This window comes from Phasianus colchicus, chromosome 15 (genome assembly GCF_987193195.1).
Source record: "Phasianus colchicus chromosome 15, bPhaCol1.hap1.1, whole genome shotgun sequence".
NCBI lineage: Eukaryota > Metazoa > Chordata > Aves > Galliformes > Phasianidae > Phasianus > Phasianus colchicus.
In genome coordinates, this window is record NC_143450.1 from 14,918,963 (window position 1) to 14,932,641 (window position 13,679).

The 13,679-nt window shown below is 46.8% G+C and overlaps 1 protein-coding gene and 1 long non-coding RNA gene across 5 annotated transcripts in view; both read left to right on the forward strand.

Moving 5' to 3' along the window:
• Positions 1–13,679, forward strand: part of KLHL3 (kelch like family member 3) — a 115,101-nt gene that overhangs the window by 22,202 nt on the left and 79,220 nt on the right. The window lies entirely within an intron of this gene.
• The window catches only part of LOC116232197 (uncharacterized), a 36,819-nt gene continuing 23,279 nt past the window's right edge, over positions 140–13,679 (forward strand). Inside the window, exons 1-4 of one of the 3 annotated variants that reach the window (XR_016471293.1) lie at positions 146–232; positions 310–378; positions 4,120–4,199; positions 13,267–13,361. This is a non-coding gene — a long non-coding RNA (uncharacterized LOC116232197). Of the gene's footprint in view, positions 379–4,119; positions 4,200–13,266; positions 13,362–13,679 lie in introns of all 3 variants that reach the window. The other 2 variants (XR_016471291.1, XR_016471292.1) reach the window with 2 other exon arrangements.

Sequence of the window (13,679 nt, forward strand, 5' to 3'; positions counted from 1 at the left end):
GGAGTGATTGCTCCAGGTTGCCTTTAACTCCCTGTTCTCAGTCACCTGGAATCCCATCCCTGAGTGCTCCTGAAGCATTGTGATGACAGAGGGGAGCATTCCCTGAGCTCCATGCATGACGTGCCCTCTGCCTGTGTTTGTCTTGCTGAGCCTTTCTGCAGCAGGTTAGCGGAAACGTTGGCACTGTACAGCTTATGTCCTTGAAAGAATATATAGCCTAGGTTTTACCTTGGTGAGTCATTCCAGCACTCTTAGTGTCTCTGTAAATGTCAGCCTTTACTTAGTGTAACTCTAGATCTTTGTGAGCAGGACAGAATTAGACTCAGCCAAATGAAGAGTCCGGGGACCTTTGCAACCCAACACCAGAATGATTACAAGGTACATACAGATCATGCTGTGGACATAAACCATAATGATGACATTCTAGCATTACCTGAATAGTTGACATGGCTGCAGAATTATGTGATGTACAACACTAGGACAAATTTAACACTGGGCTAGGAAAGTATTAAAGCTGCACAGAGCCCTTTTGCCAGGTATTTAGGTCATGGAAAACCCATTAAATCTGTTTTAGGAACAAAACGAGCATCTGCTGGATCTGAAATACGCTGTGTTATGAACTAGGGGTAGGGGGAAGGAGTACATCTCTAAATCTACATTTAGAGGTAAGGCAGGCCTAGACTACGCCATCAAATTATTGTACTAGCATGACTTTCATTTAGAAAACAGGCTCAAATAGAAAGACAGGGGAGCACCCTTCAGTTAGAGTGATGCATTCTGCAAACCATCTGCACATACCTCAAGTTGTTACTCATTTTTTGTAGAGGTCTTAAAACTTTGGGAATGTATTTTAGGCACTTGGATGTCTTGTGACCCTAAGCTGTGCATATTAACAGTGATTTGAACATAGAACTGCTAAGAATGAGGATCTCCTAAAGGCAGTAGAATGGTAAAAAGCTCTCTCTTGAGCTCTGTGTCTTCTGTGCTCAGTGGCTAAATGGGGAAATAGCCCCGCTTCAGTAGTGAACTTTGTAGTTGTGAGTTGGTGACATGAATGGAATTGAAGAGGTTGCTGTAGCCATTGATGAGATATTTATGGAAACTGCCAAATCCTGTTTGGATCTGATGCTTGTCCTAAATTGCAGAAATGCGGCTGAATAGGGAGGCAGTTTTTACAGCCCTTTTTCAGAAGATGTGGCACTGAAGTGCACTATGTCAGAGACTCATTTTCTGTGTGTTGGGTTTGTGATGCTTTCCTCCAAGTAGTTAGGATATTAGAATTGTATCTGAAAAATTGTGCATGAAAGCCAATTGGGAATTTCCATGTATGTTGTCCAGGAGAGGCAAAAAAGGTGCTCTGGCTGCTAAGGACAGCTTGCTGTGGGATTAGCAAAGACTTTCAGACATGGAGAGCAGCACAACTGCTGACAACTGTCTACTGTCTCCATGCTTGAAATTCTGTGCTAAAGCTTAAAATGAGTTTGTCCATTGTACAGAGCAGAATGTCACAAGAAAATAACACTGGCAATCTGAATATAACAACGTATGTCACAGTAGTCTTAATATGGGGAAAAAGCAGAGGTCAGAGCTTAATTTTGGAATTGGTTAAGACTTGTCCCTGACGAGATTGTGAAAATGATCACTGTGCATGGCTCACGTGGCCATGAAATCAGTGGGACGTTGGTATCCATAGGCAGTGCCAGTATGCACGTTATTGACGTGTTATTGCTCATGGCATGCGTCCCACTCACAGCATGGCATGGAGGGAGGGATCCCCATCATCTCTCCCTTCTCACCGCCTTCTGGTGGCCCTGCAGCTCTCAGGTCCAACCCTGCAGCAGAGCACAGAGCTCCCGGTGCGGCTCGGGGGCCGCCTAGCGGGGTGCGTGCCCACAGCCAGGTCTCCATCCAGCTGCTGCAGCCCAGGGCTGTAAGCTGACTTTGTTCCTCCTGTTACATACCTCTTCTGAGCACAGCTGTTTCTCAGAGCTGGAAAATTCTGGCTTTCCCACCCCTTGTTTGGATAACAGCTGAACTGCCGACAGATATTGGACACTTGAGTCAAACTGGAGTTCCTAGAACCAAGAGACTAAATCCCTTTTTAAGCACCGAAAGGAAGACGCCTGGAGCTTATTTTAAGAGATGCTAAGCCTCCACTTGAAATCATGGGATCCAGAGTTGTTAAAATAAACCTTGGGGGCTCTTCAGCAGGAGGGTTTTGGTGCTGTGGCTGAAGTTTGTACTCTGCCTGTGGGTTCTGCTGCTGTGAGCTGGTGCTCATCTGGAAATGGTCCCTGATATTGCAGGAGTGGGGGTTTTGTACACGGGCTATTTAGGGCTCAGATTGGCGGTGCCATGTTAAACAGATCCTAGTCATTTCCTTCTTTTCTGTGGGGAAAAAAAAAGCCCAAAAACCTGTGTACTTCTTTGTGTGCCAGGGCTACAGGAATGTAGATGGATTTTGTGCCCAGAATTTCTGACACGTGAAGGTTGCAAATGCATGAAGATACCAGTGCCCATATGGACACCTGGAGTGGATAGTGAAATGGCCTCAATCCCAATACATAAGGCATCCCACAGCCGTGTTTTTTCTCTAAGTAGGAATTCTGGCAGTGAGATTCAGGCAGCCTGCTGCCTGGCCACCCTAGAGTGCAGTGATGACTTTTGCGTGAGTCATAATGAGGATTAAATTAATGGAGCCAAGGAAGAGCACAGCCTGGCCAGCTCTGTGCTTCGTTGGGGCACACCTTCTGAGGAGGTGGAGATCTCATTGCAGCAGGCTTAGGAGATCTGAATTGTGCACTCAGTGCATGTAGCTGTGTATGACTCACGGTTTTACTACCCTGTGCTCCACGATGACTTGTTATTTCTGTGTGTATTACTGCTTTCCCCAAACTAGACCTATTGACCTGCTCTGTGTGTGCCCCTTTCTTCACGAAGACAGAACTTCTGTGACCAGCACTGTAGGAGATGTGACTGCCATAGCAGCATAGCATGGGATGGCAGTACTATATTAGTAATTACCAAAATTGAATGAATGCAAAAAGAGCCTCTTCTGTCCCAAAGCCTATTTACTTTTACCTTGCTGCTTTGCACTGAACAGGAATAAAGGAAAAATGGAGCCTCAGGTGGGAGCATGTTCAATAGGGATGTCTGCAGATTGGTACCAATAGCTAAGTTGCACTCAGAAGCAAATAGAAAGCTGGGGCAGCTTTTGCAGAGCCTGCCTCATATTTTTCAAATGCTTCTGCCCAATAGCCCCTGTGTTTTAGAGCTGGAAGAGACAGAGATGTACCAGAGTCTCTGAGTCCTGCCTGGCTGCCTGCATTCTTGCTGTGTGTTTCTGGGCTTAATCCTGTCCAGCTTCAGCTCCACCAGCAGTGGTCACACTGGCACACATTCTGTATGCAGAGCCACCAGCATGAGGGATGGGCAGTGCCAGCACTTCACACACAGGGCAAAGTCCCTGTGTAGGATTAAGACCTGCAAATTAAGAATGAAACCTAGATTTCCCCTTTCAAGCACTTACACTGTGAGGCAAGTGTTATTTAAAGCTCTCTTCTCTCTGCTTTCACTGCCCTTTGGTCATTTTGGCTCTCTGTGACTCCTGTAGGGGCAGAGTGAGGGGCTGGTAACAGCTTGTCCCCTGCCCTGTGCCTTGGCTGGGCCATGGCTCTGGTCTCTCTGCTGGGGAAGCTGGGGCATCTGCTGGTGTCTGAGAGCCCGAGTCCATGCCAGCAGCTCTCGCCCACCACCAGCTCCTGGTGCAGTCATCCAGAACTGCTGGGACTTGGGGTGCGTCGTGGGACCACCTCTGAAAGAGGACTGCTATCCCTGTTATGTGTGCTGCAGTGTCACCACAAAGCACAGAACATGGGGGTCTGTTGTACAACATAGTGGTTGGCTTTTAGAGGCATGCTTGTAGAATTGAGGTGTAGGTGATGCAGTTCGAAGTGCCAATTCCCAAAGTTGTTATTCAAGCAGCCTAAATTAAGCCATTGCTGTACAGTCAAATGAAACTTGGAAATAATTTTTTAAAGCCCAAACCATTTTATAGAAAGATGTTTCTCAAATGAAAAATAAGCGTACACCTGCTCTCACAGTTATTTCTAACACTAGGAAGTGAAGACTTTCAGCTCTCATGACCAGCTGTAATGACAGTGGCAAATGCTGTTCCCTTGTTTCATGGGGGAGAAGAGGTAAGTTCAAGTGATGAGCAGTGACGTTTCGGCTTCCGCAGAGCTGTGTGTGCCTGGCTCGTGCTGAGCTGTGAGCTCTGCCTTTGGGGAGCCTTTGCCTGGGCACAGGCAGGGTCCCCTCCAGGAATACGATCAGTCTAATTTTAGTGACATGTGCAGCATTTGATCTGGAAGCAGCTGTGTCAGACAAATCTGTTGGCCTTGTCAAGCAGCCTGAGTGCATTGCTGAGGAATATGTTCGTTTCCACCCAAAGGCAAGCTAGAAAGCCAGGGCTGCATTTAGCTGGTGCTTGACTTGAAGTAAATCAGAATGATATATTTGTAGACGGTGCGGTGCCCAAAATCTCGGATTTTAATGATGTTTCATTAGAAAAGTGAGTCATGGCTTATTTTTGTAGCCCTGTATTGCATTTCATCTTTGTACACTGCTGCTTCTGTTTTCTAGTTGGTGGAAAGGATTTCTGGTCACAGTATCTCTGCTTCCCTTTTGTGATAAGGTGTCTCCAGTAAAAGGTTCATGTGATGATAACCACCAGTGGTCTGAGCCTGAGCTGCTGCTGGCCCCAGGTCTACCAGCTGTTGTGTTCATTGCTGAGGTAATCTCAGTGGGTGCTCAGCTTGCTGCCCTTTGGCAGCTGACATACAAACCTTCTAGGTAGAAAAGTCCTAAAAATACAGCAGGACTTGACATTTCCATCTGCTGAAGAGGTACGGGTATGGGTTGTCTGCTAAACTCCTGCTCAAGTGTCCTGCAGGCAAACTAGAATGCTTAATTGCTGGAAATTCTCAGGAAAACAGAAATGCCTCATGCAGTGTGTGTTGGGTTTGGTGGCAGTGCCCATCTGCCTAATGGATGCAGACTGCAGCTGCTGCTGCGGTGGGGCAGCCCCAGGCAGGCAGTGAGGGATGGTCCCATGTCAGACTTTGGAAATAAGGGAATGATACAGGGGCATCTCTGCAGTGCAAGACAAGGGATCGCCAGGATGTTCCTCTGCCTTCTTGCCTCTCCCCCATAGTTTGATTCTGTTCAGAGAGCTGATCAGTAAATACATTTAAAGTTTCATAGGTTAAATATATAGTTATATAGTAGAGGTAAAGCTGAGTTACTGCTTGCTAACGGTATTTTGGTAAATGGGTGAAGTTCTTCTTTCAGGCAGTGAAGGTGAACCAGTGAAGTTTCTCACTGCCTTTTGAAGTAACAGCTGGGTATTTCTCTAAGAGACAGCACAGTGTTACAGAAAAAGCTCTCAGATACCCCAAACCTGCTGCTCGGTCCAGATGAAAAGCAGAATCTGGAAGGGATGAGCTGATATCTAAGCAACAGAGAGAACAAAGGTTCTTCCAAGAGGCGGGTTCTGCCCTTGGGTATGCCTTGCTCCCTACTCTGCCAAGGAAATGCTTGTTCCTCAGCTGCTTTTTATATTTGGAGTTGGGAGGCTCCAAACTCCCGTCCCCACCTGTCCCTTGTTTTCATGATCCCTGTGTTATGCTGAAGATAGCATGCAAAACTTCCTTGTGCTGGGGCTGCACTGCCATGGAATACTCAGGGAAGGTGTCCTCGAGGCACACGATGGCAGCTTTGTTGCTGGATTGTGAGCTTCTGTGGCTGCAAATGAGGCACTGCTAGAGGGTCAGAGCAGTCTGCTGCTGCTGGTAGGCAGTGATTCCCGGTACCTCTGCTGCAGATAGTTCCCAGGGCTATGAAAAGACTCACTGAAAGTAAGAGTTATATTTCCTGGACAGCTTATTTCCTGTAGCATCTCTGTCCCTTTTCTTTTTGCTTACTTTGCTGTCTTTAGGAAGAGGCTGTGGACCCCAGTGGTAGATGCTGTGCTGAATGCCTGAGCCTGCATCCGATCCAAGTGTGAAGCAGCAGCTGAAATGCTTTGTGGTGTGTTCACTTCTCCCAGCCCAAGAAACTAAATCAAATACTGATGGGTTGGCTGCTTGCAAAATAACTCATTAATGAGGTGAGATGTTTAAGCCCATCTTGGAGGTTAGAGATGCTCATGCATGCAGGCACACTGAAGGTCTGGAGCTCCTAGTTTGCCAGGATGCCCAGATGCCATTTCTTGATGAGCCCACAGGTAAGAGCAGAACTCAGCATGCTGGAAGGGGAGCATTGTGATTCCTGCCTCTCCTTCCCCCCTCCCAGACAGCTAGCATGTAACCGGAGAGCACAATCAGTGTGATGGAAGTTAAAGTGTTACTCACCTCTAAGCAATCGGTTTTGTTCTGGGGCTCCTGCTGCCAGCAGCCTGAGGCAGTTGCTGAGTCTTGAAGTGGAAAGTCTCCTCTCCTCCAGCTCCTCTCCGAGGACTGAGGGCTGCCTGGGGTGGGGGGTTACATTTCTAATGTGCAGATCCCTGCTTGTGAGTGATGGCATGGTGGGAATGTCAGCTGTATGGGGATAAACTGCAGCAATTTATTCTCTCCAGCCTGTTGGAAAGTCAAGAGAGCAGCACCATTAGCTGCAACAAAACAGGTTTGCTGTTGAGATACAACGGTGATCGGGTGCATAGCTGCTTATAACTTACCATGTTAGTTCTCCTGGGTGCTGGAAGGATTCTAGTTCGGGTTGATTGTGATTCTCTACATTGAAAGACCAGAAAGAAAAGTGAGACAAAACTTCATTGGAAGCAGGGCATTTCTATGCAAATCTGGAATGTATAGAATTTCCTATGTACTTGGAATATTAAAAAACTAAAAAATAAAAAATTGAGCTTCTTTCTCTCCTCTGATGCTGAGGAGTGAATGCAGAGGATAGCTTGGGTTTGGTGAAGTCAGCATACATCTCTCTGAGTCCAACAGTGTCTCCTCCAGATGTGCCATAAGAGCTGTGTAGACCTATGGGAGCTGAGGGAACACTGCTGTTACATGCTTAAATCTCAAGCAAGGTGCATTATTCAGTGATGTTCATGTAGAGGACATGCTGGAGATAGGGCATTTCTGAAGCACATTCACCTGGAAGGTCCTATGCTCTGAAATGCTAGTTGTTTTGGAGAGCTGCTTTGTGTAAGTGCTCAGGGGTAGGACTAGATCTCCCTAAGTGAAGCTGGCTGTCATGCTGAAAGCATCCATAGGCGAGTTGGATCTTGTCTTCTACCCTCTCACAGCTGTGTTGGGTGCAGTCTTGGCATTGTCTGCCTTCTGCAGCTCTGTCACCCCGAAAATCACCCAGCTGCTTGGCAAAACCATGGCCAGCCATTTAAGGTGCACTGCCTTAGCTGCTTCAGAGGGATCCCAGAGGCCTTCCACATGTTTCCAGTTTGAAAATACCGCAAGTCAGCTTTCCTGCAAGTGCAGGCTCCTTAATTTCTACAGTTACCTGCCTGCTTCATTTAAGTTGTAGTTTAGAAGCTGTGCAAAAAAGCATAAATCACTTTTATGTGAGATGCTAAAGCATCACTCCTGGTACTGTTATTAATGGCTCTGCCATTTTTTTGGAGTTGCTGCAAACTGCCCCCAGGCATCTGCACCCAGGGGATTGGGGTGCTCTCTGTACTTCAGCTCTGCAGCCTTGCAGCCCCATGGTGGAGGAGGTGTGAGGTTGGAGAAACAGGGATACAAGTTGGTGATTTCTTTACCATGATGAGGGGAGGATTTGATATATGCAGTAGTCAGCACACATTTTTGCGTTATGTACTATGTTGGTCCATAGCAGTTGTGTAAAAGAAATGTAAGCTGCCCAGTGTGGGATTCTGCACTGGTTAAGTCTTTGGGGTCCAGTCAATGGGATCTGCTTGGATCCCCCAGCTAGACAATCTAGCCCAAGGAATTTAAACTATTATTCAGCTCCTGATGGCGTCATTAGCAGCTGAACTTTTGACATTGGCTCTAATGCAGGACTGGTGGGAAGAGATGGGCTATTCCAGCCATCTTAAACCCTTCTCAAAATGGAAAAGCAGCTGCTGCAAGGGCTGCAAATGTTAGGGCCCTTCTTCCTCAAGGGCTCTGTCAGGACCTTTTGAAATGACATCTCCACTGACACCACATCAAATTCTGAGACAGATGAACACAGATATTCTTTTTCTCAGAAAGGATTTCTGAACAGAGGAATGGGGGTAACAACCTGTCTTAGTGTCACGATGAATGGAGCTGCCCTGTGGGAAATTAGTTTCTTCATCAGTCAGTTGGTGCCTAGGCTAGGTATGAGTTAAATTGATTCTTGTGGGCCAATATTTGGATTCAGTGTTCAGGGAGAAACTTGCAGCCTTTGAGGAAATTCAGCCCATCTTCCCATTTGTGCTCACAGTAGCTGAGCATAAGCAGGTTCATGTTGCAAAGAAAATGGGAGCTTGGTGATGCTATGAATTTTGGAATGGAGAGGAGTGCCTGGCAGACACAGCTGGTCTTTCCCAGGGAGTGATTTACTCTGGGCAGTCAGAGGCTGGTTGTGGGGAGATGCTGGGAGAAGGATGCTGAGCAGCCAGCCCCACAAGAACAGGCTTCTGCACCTGCTGAATGTTTGCAGGTTGGTACTCAGTGTTCTTTAGCAAAGTGCAACGAATAGGATTGCAGATTAAAAGCAAATACCAGTGAATAGAGAGAAACAAACTCAGGGAGGTTGAAGTTGTACAGAGGTGTCTCAAATTGCCCTCATTGGGCTCGTGATCGTGTGCTGAGGTTCTCCCCATTCTCCTTCCTATATTCTCACACTGAGGTCTCCAGGTGGGCAGTGAGCACTGACAGATTCAGCCAAGTTTTGCAGGGTAAACTTAGTCCAACCTGTCTGAAACTTGACTGGTAGGCTCAGTCAATCTGATTAAACTTAGCCAAACCTGTCTGAGAGCTGCAGTCACTGCTCTGGTGCCTCCATCCTTGTTTGTCTGCTGGTCCAGACCCACGTTTAGGCTGGTGCAGCTTTGCGTAAGTGATGCTGTGTTTGGACAGCAGGATACATTTGACCTTGCTTCTGCTGTCAGCCACCATCCCATGGATGAGATGCGGTCACAGAGCTAGCCTGGCTGTTTATCACAGTATACTGGAGTAAATTCTCCAGTGATGTCACCGTTAGGCAAATCTTCTAGATTCTGCTGGCACATGTTTGTGTAGCCTTCAGGAGGGTTGAGCAAGTGTGGTGGAAAAGGATTGCAAATGAGCGTGAGCAATTTGGAAATGTGTGTTATGTAATAGAAGTGGCATTGCTGGCAGCCATCCTCAATCATCTTTGGGCATTAACTTCTGTAAGCAATTCAGTAGAGGTGCTGCTTGCTGAATCCCAGGAGCAGTGTGTGTTAGTGGGCAGTTTGACCAGCCCCAAATTAAAGTTCACTTGGTGTTGCAATGGACATGATGTATTGTATGATGCCTTATGGCATCTGCTTAGTGGATGATCTTAGAGCTACGCCTTCTGGTACCATTCCCTTGGGTTTAACTTGACGTTTTGACCTATCTAATATATTTTCCACTGTAACTTAAAGCAGTGTCAGTCAGAGCTGTACACACATATCTATAGGTAATTTGAGGAGTGGTGAACGTTGCTGGATACTTGCCAGTCCTGGGTAGGACACTTTGATACCTATGGAGACAGTGCACTGCTGTGCCCCTGAGCTGGGTCCTAACAAACTTCTGCAACTGCACTGTGAGATGGTTCCATGACATATGTTTACTATTTGGGTGAGATTTCCCACTGGATGTGGGTCTGTCACCACCTGGGTGCCTGGGCTGCCTGCTGTCAGCTCTCTCACATGCTCAGCGTGTTGCTTTGCATGCAGGGATGTCTGAAAAGAGCAGTGCCCATCCCATGCTGTGTGGTGCACCACGTTTGCTCAGTGCTCAGCAACCTCCTCCCCCACGTACCTGGTGTGAGATACAGCTTGTGGCCGGCAGCAGCCCGAGGGCCTACGGCAGGGCTCAGCTGTCCGCATGAAAGGCACAGCGTGGGTGATTCTGGTATGAAGCAGCTGAGTTTGCTGCATTATTTGATCTGCCCAGCACGGAGCAGACAGCAGGTGGCACCAGCACCCTGCTTCTCACCGAACAGGTGATGTGCTACTGAGCATTGAAGCTGTAAGAATAACGCCGCAGCAGGTGTCCTTAACATTATTGTTGTTTTCACTATTTAAAGGTATTCAGTATCTCCAGGTAGTCCACAAACGCATCACTGCGTGTTGTGGCCAAGCAGGTGATGTGCAGTGTTCCCCACATAGCAATGTGTGCTGAAATACCATCCTTCTTTTGGGGGGGCATGCTTTCTGTCCAGTGTTTTTTGATAGAACTCTATTCTTAGAGGATTTAATGTAATGTTATGTTGCACTGCTTGCATTGATATATGCATGGTATTAATAGTATCACAGTGTGGAAGGATCTTAGCATTGAGATTTTCATTGAATTCTTTTGGATAGAAGGGAAATTTTTTTTTCATTGATGCAAATGTGCATTGCATTTAGTCCCAACATCTTCAGGTGAGGGCAGACTAATAAAAATGCATACATGAGAAGTAAGAATACGAGTCCTGGCATATTAATTTTTGAGTATGTATGTAAGTACAGATAAGTAAAATTTCTAAGGCAGTTTTTTGGGTCCAGTAGGAGTTTGGATGTGCTGATTATTTTAGCATCCTTTGCCTTGCTAAGTGGTTACAGAGCTGTGGGTGAGCAAGGACAAGTGCTGTAGTGTAATGTGCAGCTCTATGGCTTGGTGTGGGTAATCATTCCCTTTGAATCGTTTATTGAGAAAGGGTTCCTGCAATAACTGCTTGTATAAAACCCTATTTCAACAGCTAATGGAAGCTTAAATCCTTACAACACTGGTGTGCCGTTTCTCTTAATTACTGCCAGCAGCTCTGCAATTTGGAGATCCAAGTCTCATGAAAGCACAATTACTCTAACTCTTGCAAAGATGGCATGTGATAATTTCCTACAGCAGCACTGACAGTTTGGTGTATTTGCTTTCCAGAATGTGGTGTGTGAGCTTTAGCTAATGTGTGCAAGAGCAGGCGGCCTCTCTGAGCTCTGGGAGAGGGTGGGGAGGAGACCTGGTGCTGCTTTCCTTACACACATGTGCTTGGTGTCCCAGCTGCTGCTGAGAGCATTGGGCTGCCCAGGGAAGTATCAGCACTGCCATTGCTTCATGGCAGAGCTTGGGCATGAAATCCAATGTTGAGGAGGTTTAGGAAGGAGGGGGAGATGGAAGATGGGAGGAGAGGATAGAACAAACCACATTTGTTAATGGGGTGGTGTTGGACTGCACTTCCCCACCTGTCTCCTGGTTACAGGAGTTCTGAGCAGAGCTCTACTTTGCTCTTTGGCAGGTTTGTCTGTATGTGAACACATATTTTACCTTGTGGGAACTCAAGCTTTTAAGTTGTCAGATCAGATCTGCCAGAGTTAGCAGTGAGCAAAGCTGCTGGGGCATAGAGCCTAATGGCTGGGCATTCCATCTTCCCAAGCATCGTCCTCCAAGTTATGGGCACCATCCAGATTTCTACTTGGCTTCTTTCCCTGTATCTCTTGTTCTGACCTGTTATTTGCAACCTTCCCTGCTGCTTTGCTCCAGAGCTATGCTGCTGGGTGAGCTGTGCTCCTATGGGCTGCTCCACCAGCACCACCATCATCCTGGCTGGGCCCACATGGGGAAGAGCGTGGCTGCAGGTTTGTCTGCTGGGGGATTTGAGTGCCCACATCCATTAGAGTTTCCTGGGAAAATAGCAGCTCAGATTCCTGCTGGTGTACTTTGGAAATCTTTTTAAATTAAGTACCGAAAATCAATGCGTTGCAAGGCTCTCAGCATGTAGTTCTGAACCCATTAGGAAGAGATTTGTGCTAATTTTGAAAATCTTCCTATTTTAAAAATACTTTGAATGCGTTCTGAAACTATTTTGAACTTGTATATCTGGAAGGAAGGGAACAATGAAACCAAAAGGGAGATTACATTGTGTTACTTTAATTGAGACAGATTGAATCATTTGCTGAAGGAAAATATCTACAAAGCATATCTAAGTAAGGAAGCGAAAATGAAAATTGGTTTCAGCTGTTCTGTTCCCGTTGGCAAATGTGTATTTATGCAATGCATTCCTTCTCATATCTTGATCACACTGTGTGCACACAGGGTGTGAGTTAATTCTGCTGGGATCTGCGGAGCGGTTATGTGTGAGCCTCTGTAAGCACGGGGATCAGACTTTACCATCACGTCCCATATGAATTCAGGTGTACTTCTATAGTTTTGTAGCTATGTGAGGAGGAGAAGCATCCTCAATTGGATACCGTGCACCAATGTCTGGGGTAATTTGGGGTTCAGGAGACTGTAACTCCAAGTGTGTGTTGCAGAGATGGAGTCTGTCCAAGAGGGATCTGTCAGGAGGGATGTAAAGAGGCATCTGCCATGGAGATGGGGGCTGGTGGTAGGAAGTAGCACCTGGAAATGAGCACAGGGGAGAGCAGGACAGAGGAGGTTGTTGCATCAGCAACAGACCCTGTAGGCTTGCTTTCACTGTAGGTGGAGAATAGTTTATGTCAATCTGTATGATGTATAGATAGTGCTTTAATGGTTGCATGGTCAGCAGTTAACCATAACTATTAATGGCAGGTTCAGTTACAGACCTGGTGTTTCTTGGGTGGCAAACTCCCAATTAGCGTCAGGTTGTGGTTACACAGTGAATGTCTGCAGTGCTCTGTAATGAGAGAATAGAGGGCAGAAGGAGCGGTATTACAGCAGTGCTGTGAATGCTGTGCCCTCAGCTCAGAGCTCCCTTGCAGGAGCTGCCTGCTGCACTGGGGAGCTGGGAGGGAGTGAAGGCACAGAGGCTGACACCTACAAGAAACTCTTGTGGAATCAAGTGTGAAGAGAGGAAGAACATCAGCTCACGTCTCCCTCTCTGGCTGTTGGGGACTCAGATTCACAGCTGTGCACACTACTGTGTTCAGCTTCACACACTTTGCTCTGATGCAGACAGTTGTTTCCCTCTTACTCAGAAAGGTAATAAGTCACTGGTGAAAGTTGTTCAACTTTAACCTTCATAAAATCAGGTAATGAATGGTATACAAGAGGTGTTTTTTTTTTTGTTGTTGTTCTTTAATGCTGTCCTTTCTGGAGTTTTAAGCTAAATCTAGTTTGTGTTCTACAGGACAGGTTCTCTCACCCCAGCTTCTGTGAGGTGAGCTTTCCCTGCTGGTGCTGCTATCCCAGCTGCAAGCACACATCACCTCCTGGTACCAGCAGGTAGGGAAGGAGCACTGCACGCCTCTAAGCTGTCTGCTGCCACCAGGTGCATTGTCAGCTCCCCTCAGGCTGCATCATCTATCTCTGAGATGCTCCACTCCCCATTTCAGCCTGTAAGTCTCTGGCAGCTGTTGGCTCTGTCATTAGAGCTTCAGACTTGAGCAGGGGAGTGGCAGTGCTGAGATGCTGCTGAATGGCATTTTGGCCAGCAAGCGATATTTTGTCATGTGAGAATTGTGTGTGCAAAGGTACACCAAGGGCTTTTGCTTCTAACTAAAGCCTCACGTGGAACCTGCAGAGCTATTTGGACTTCGGAAA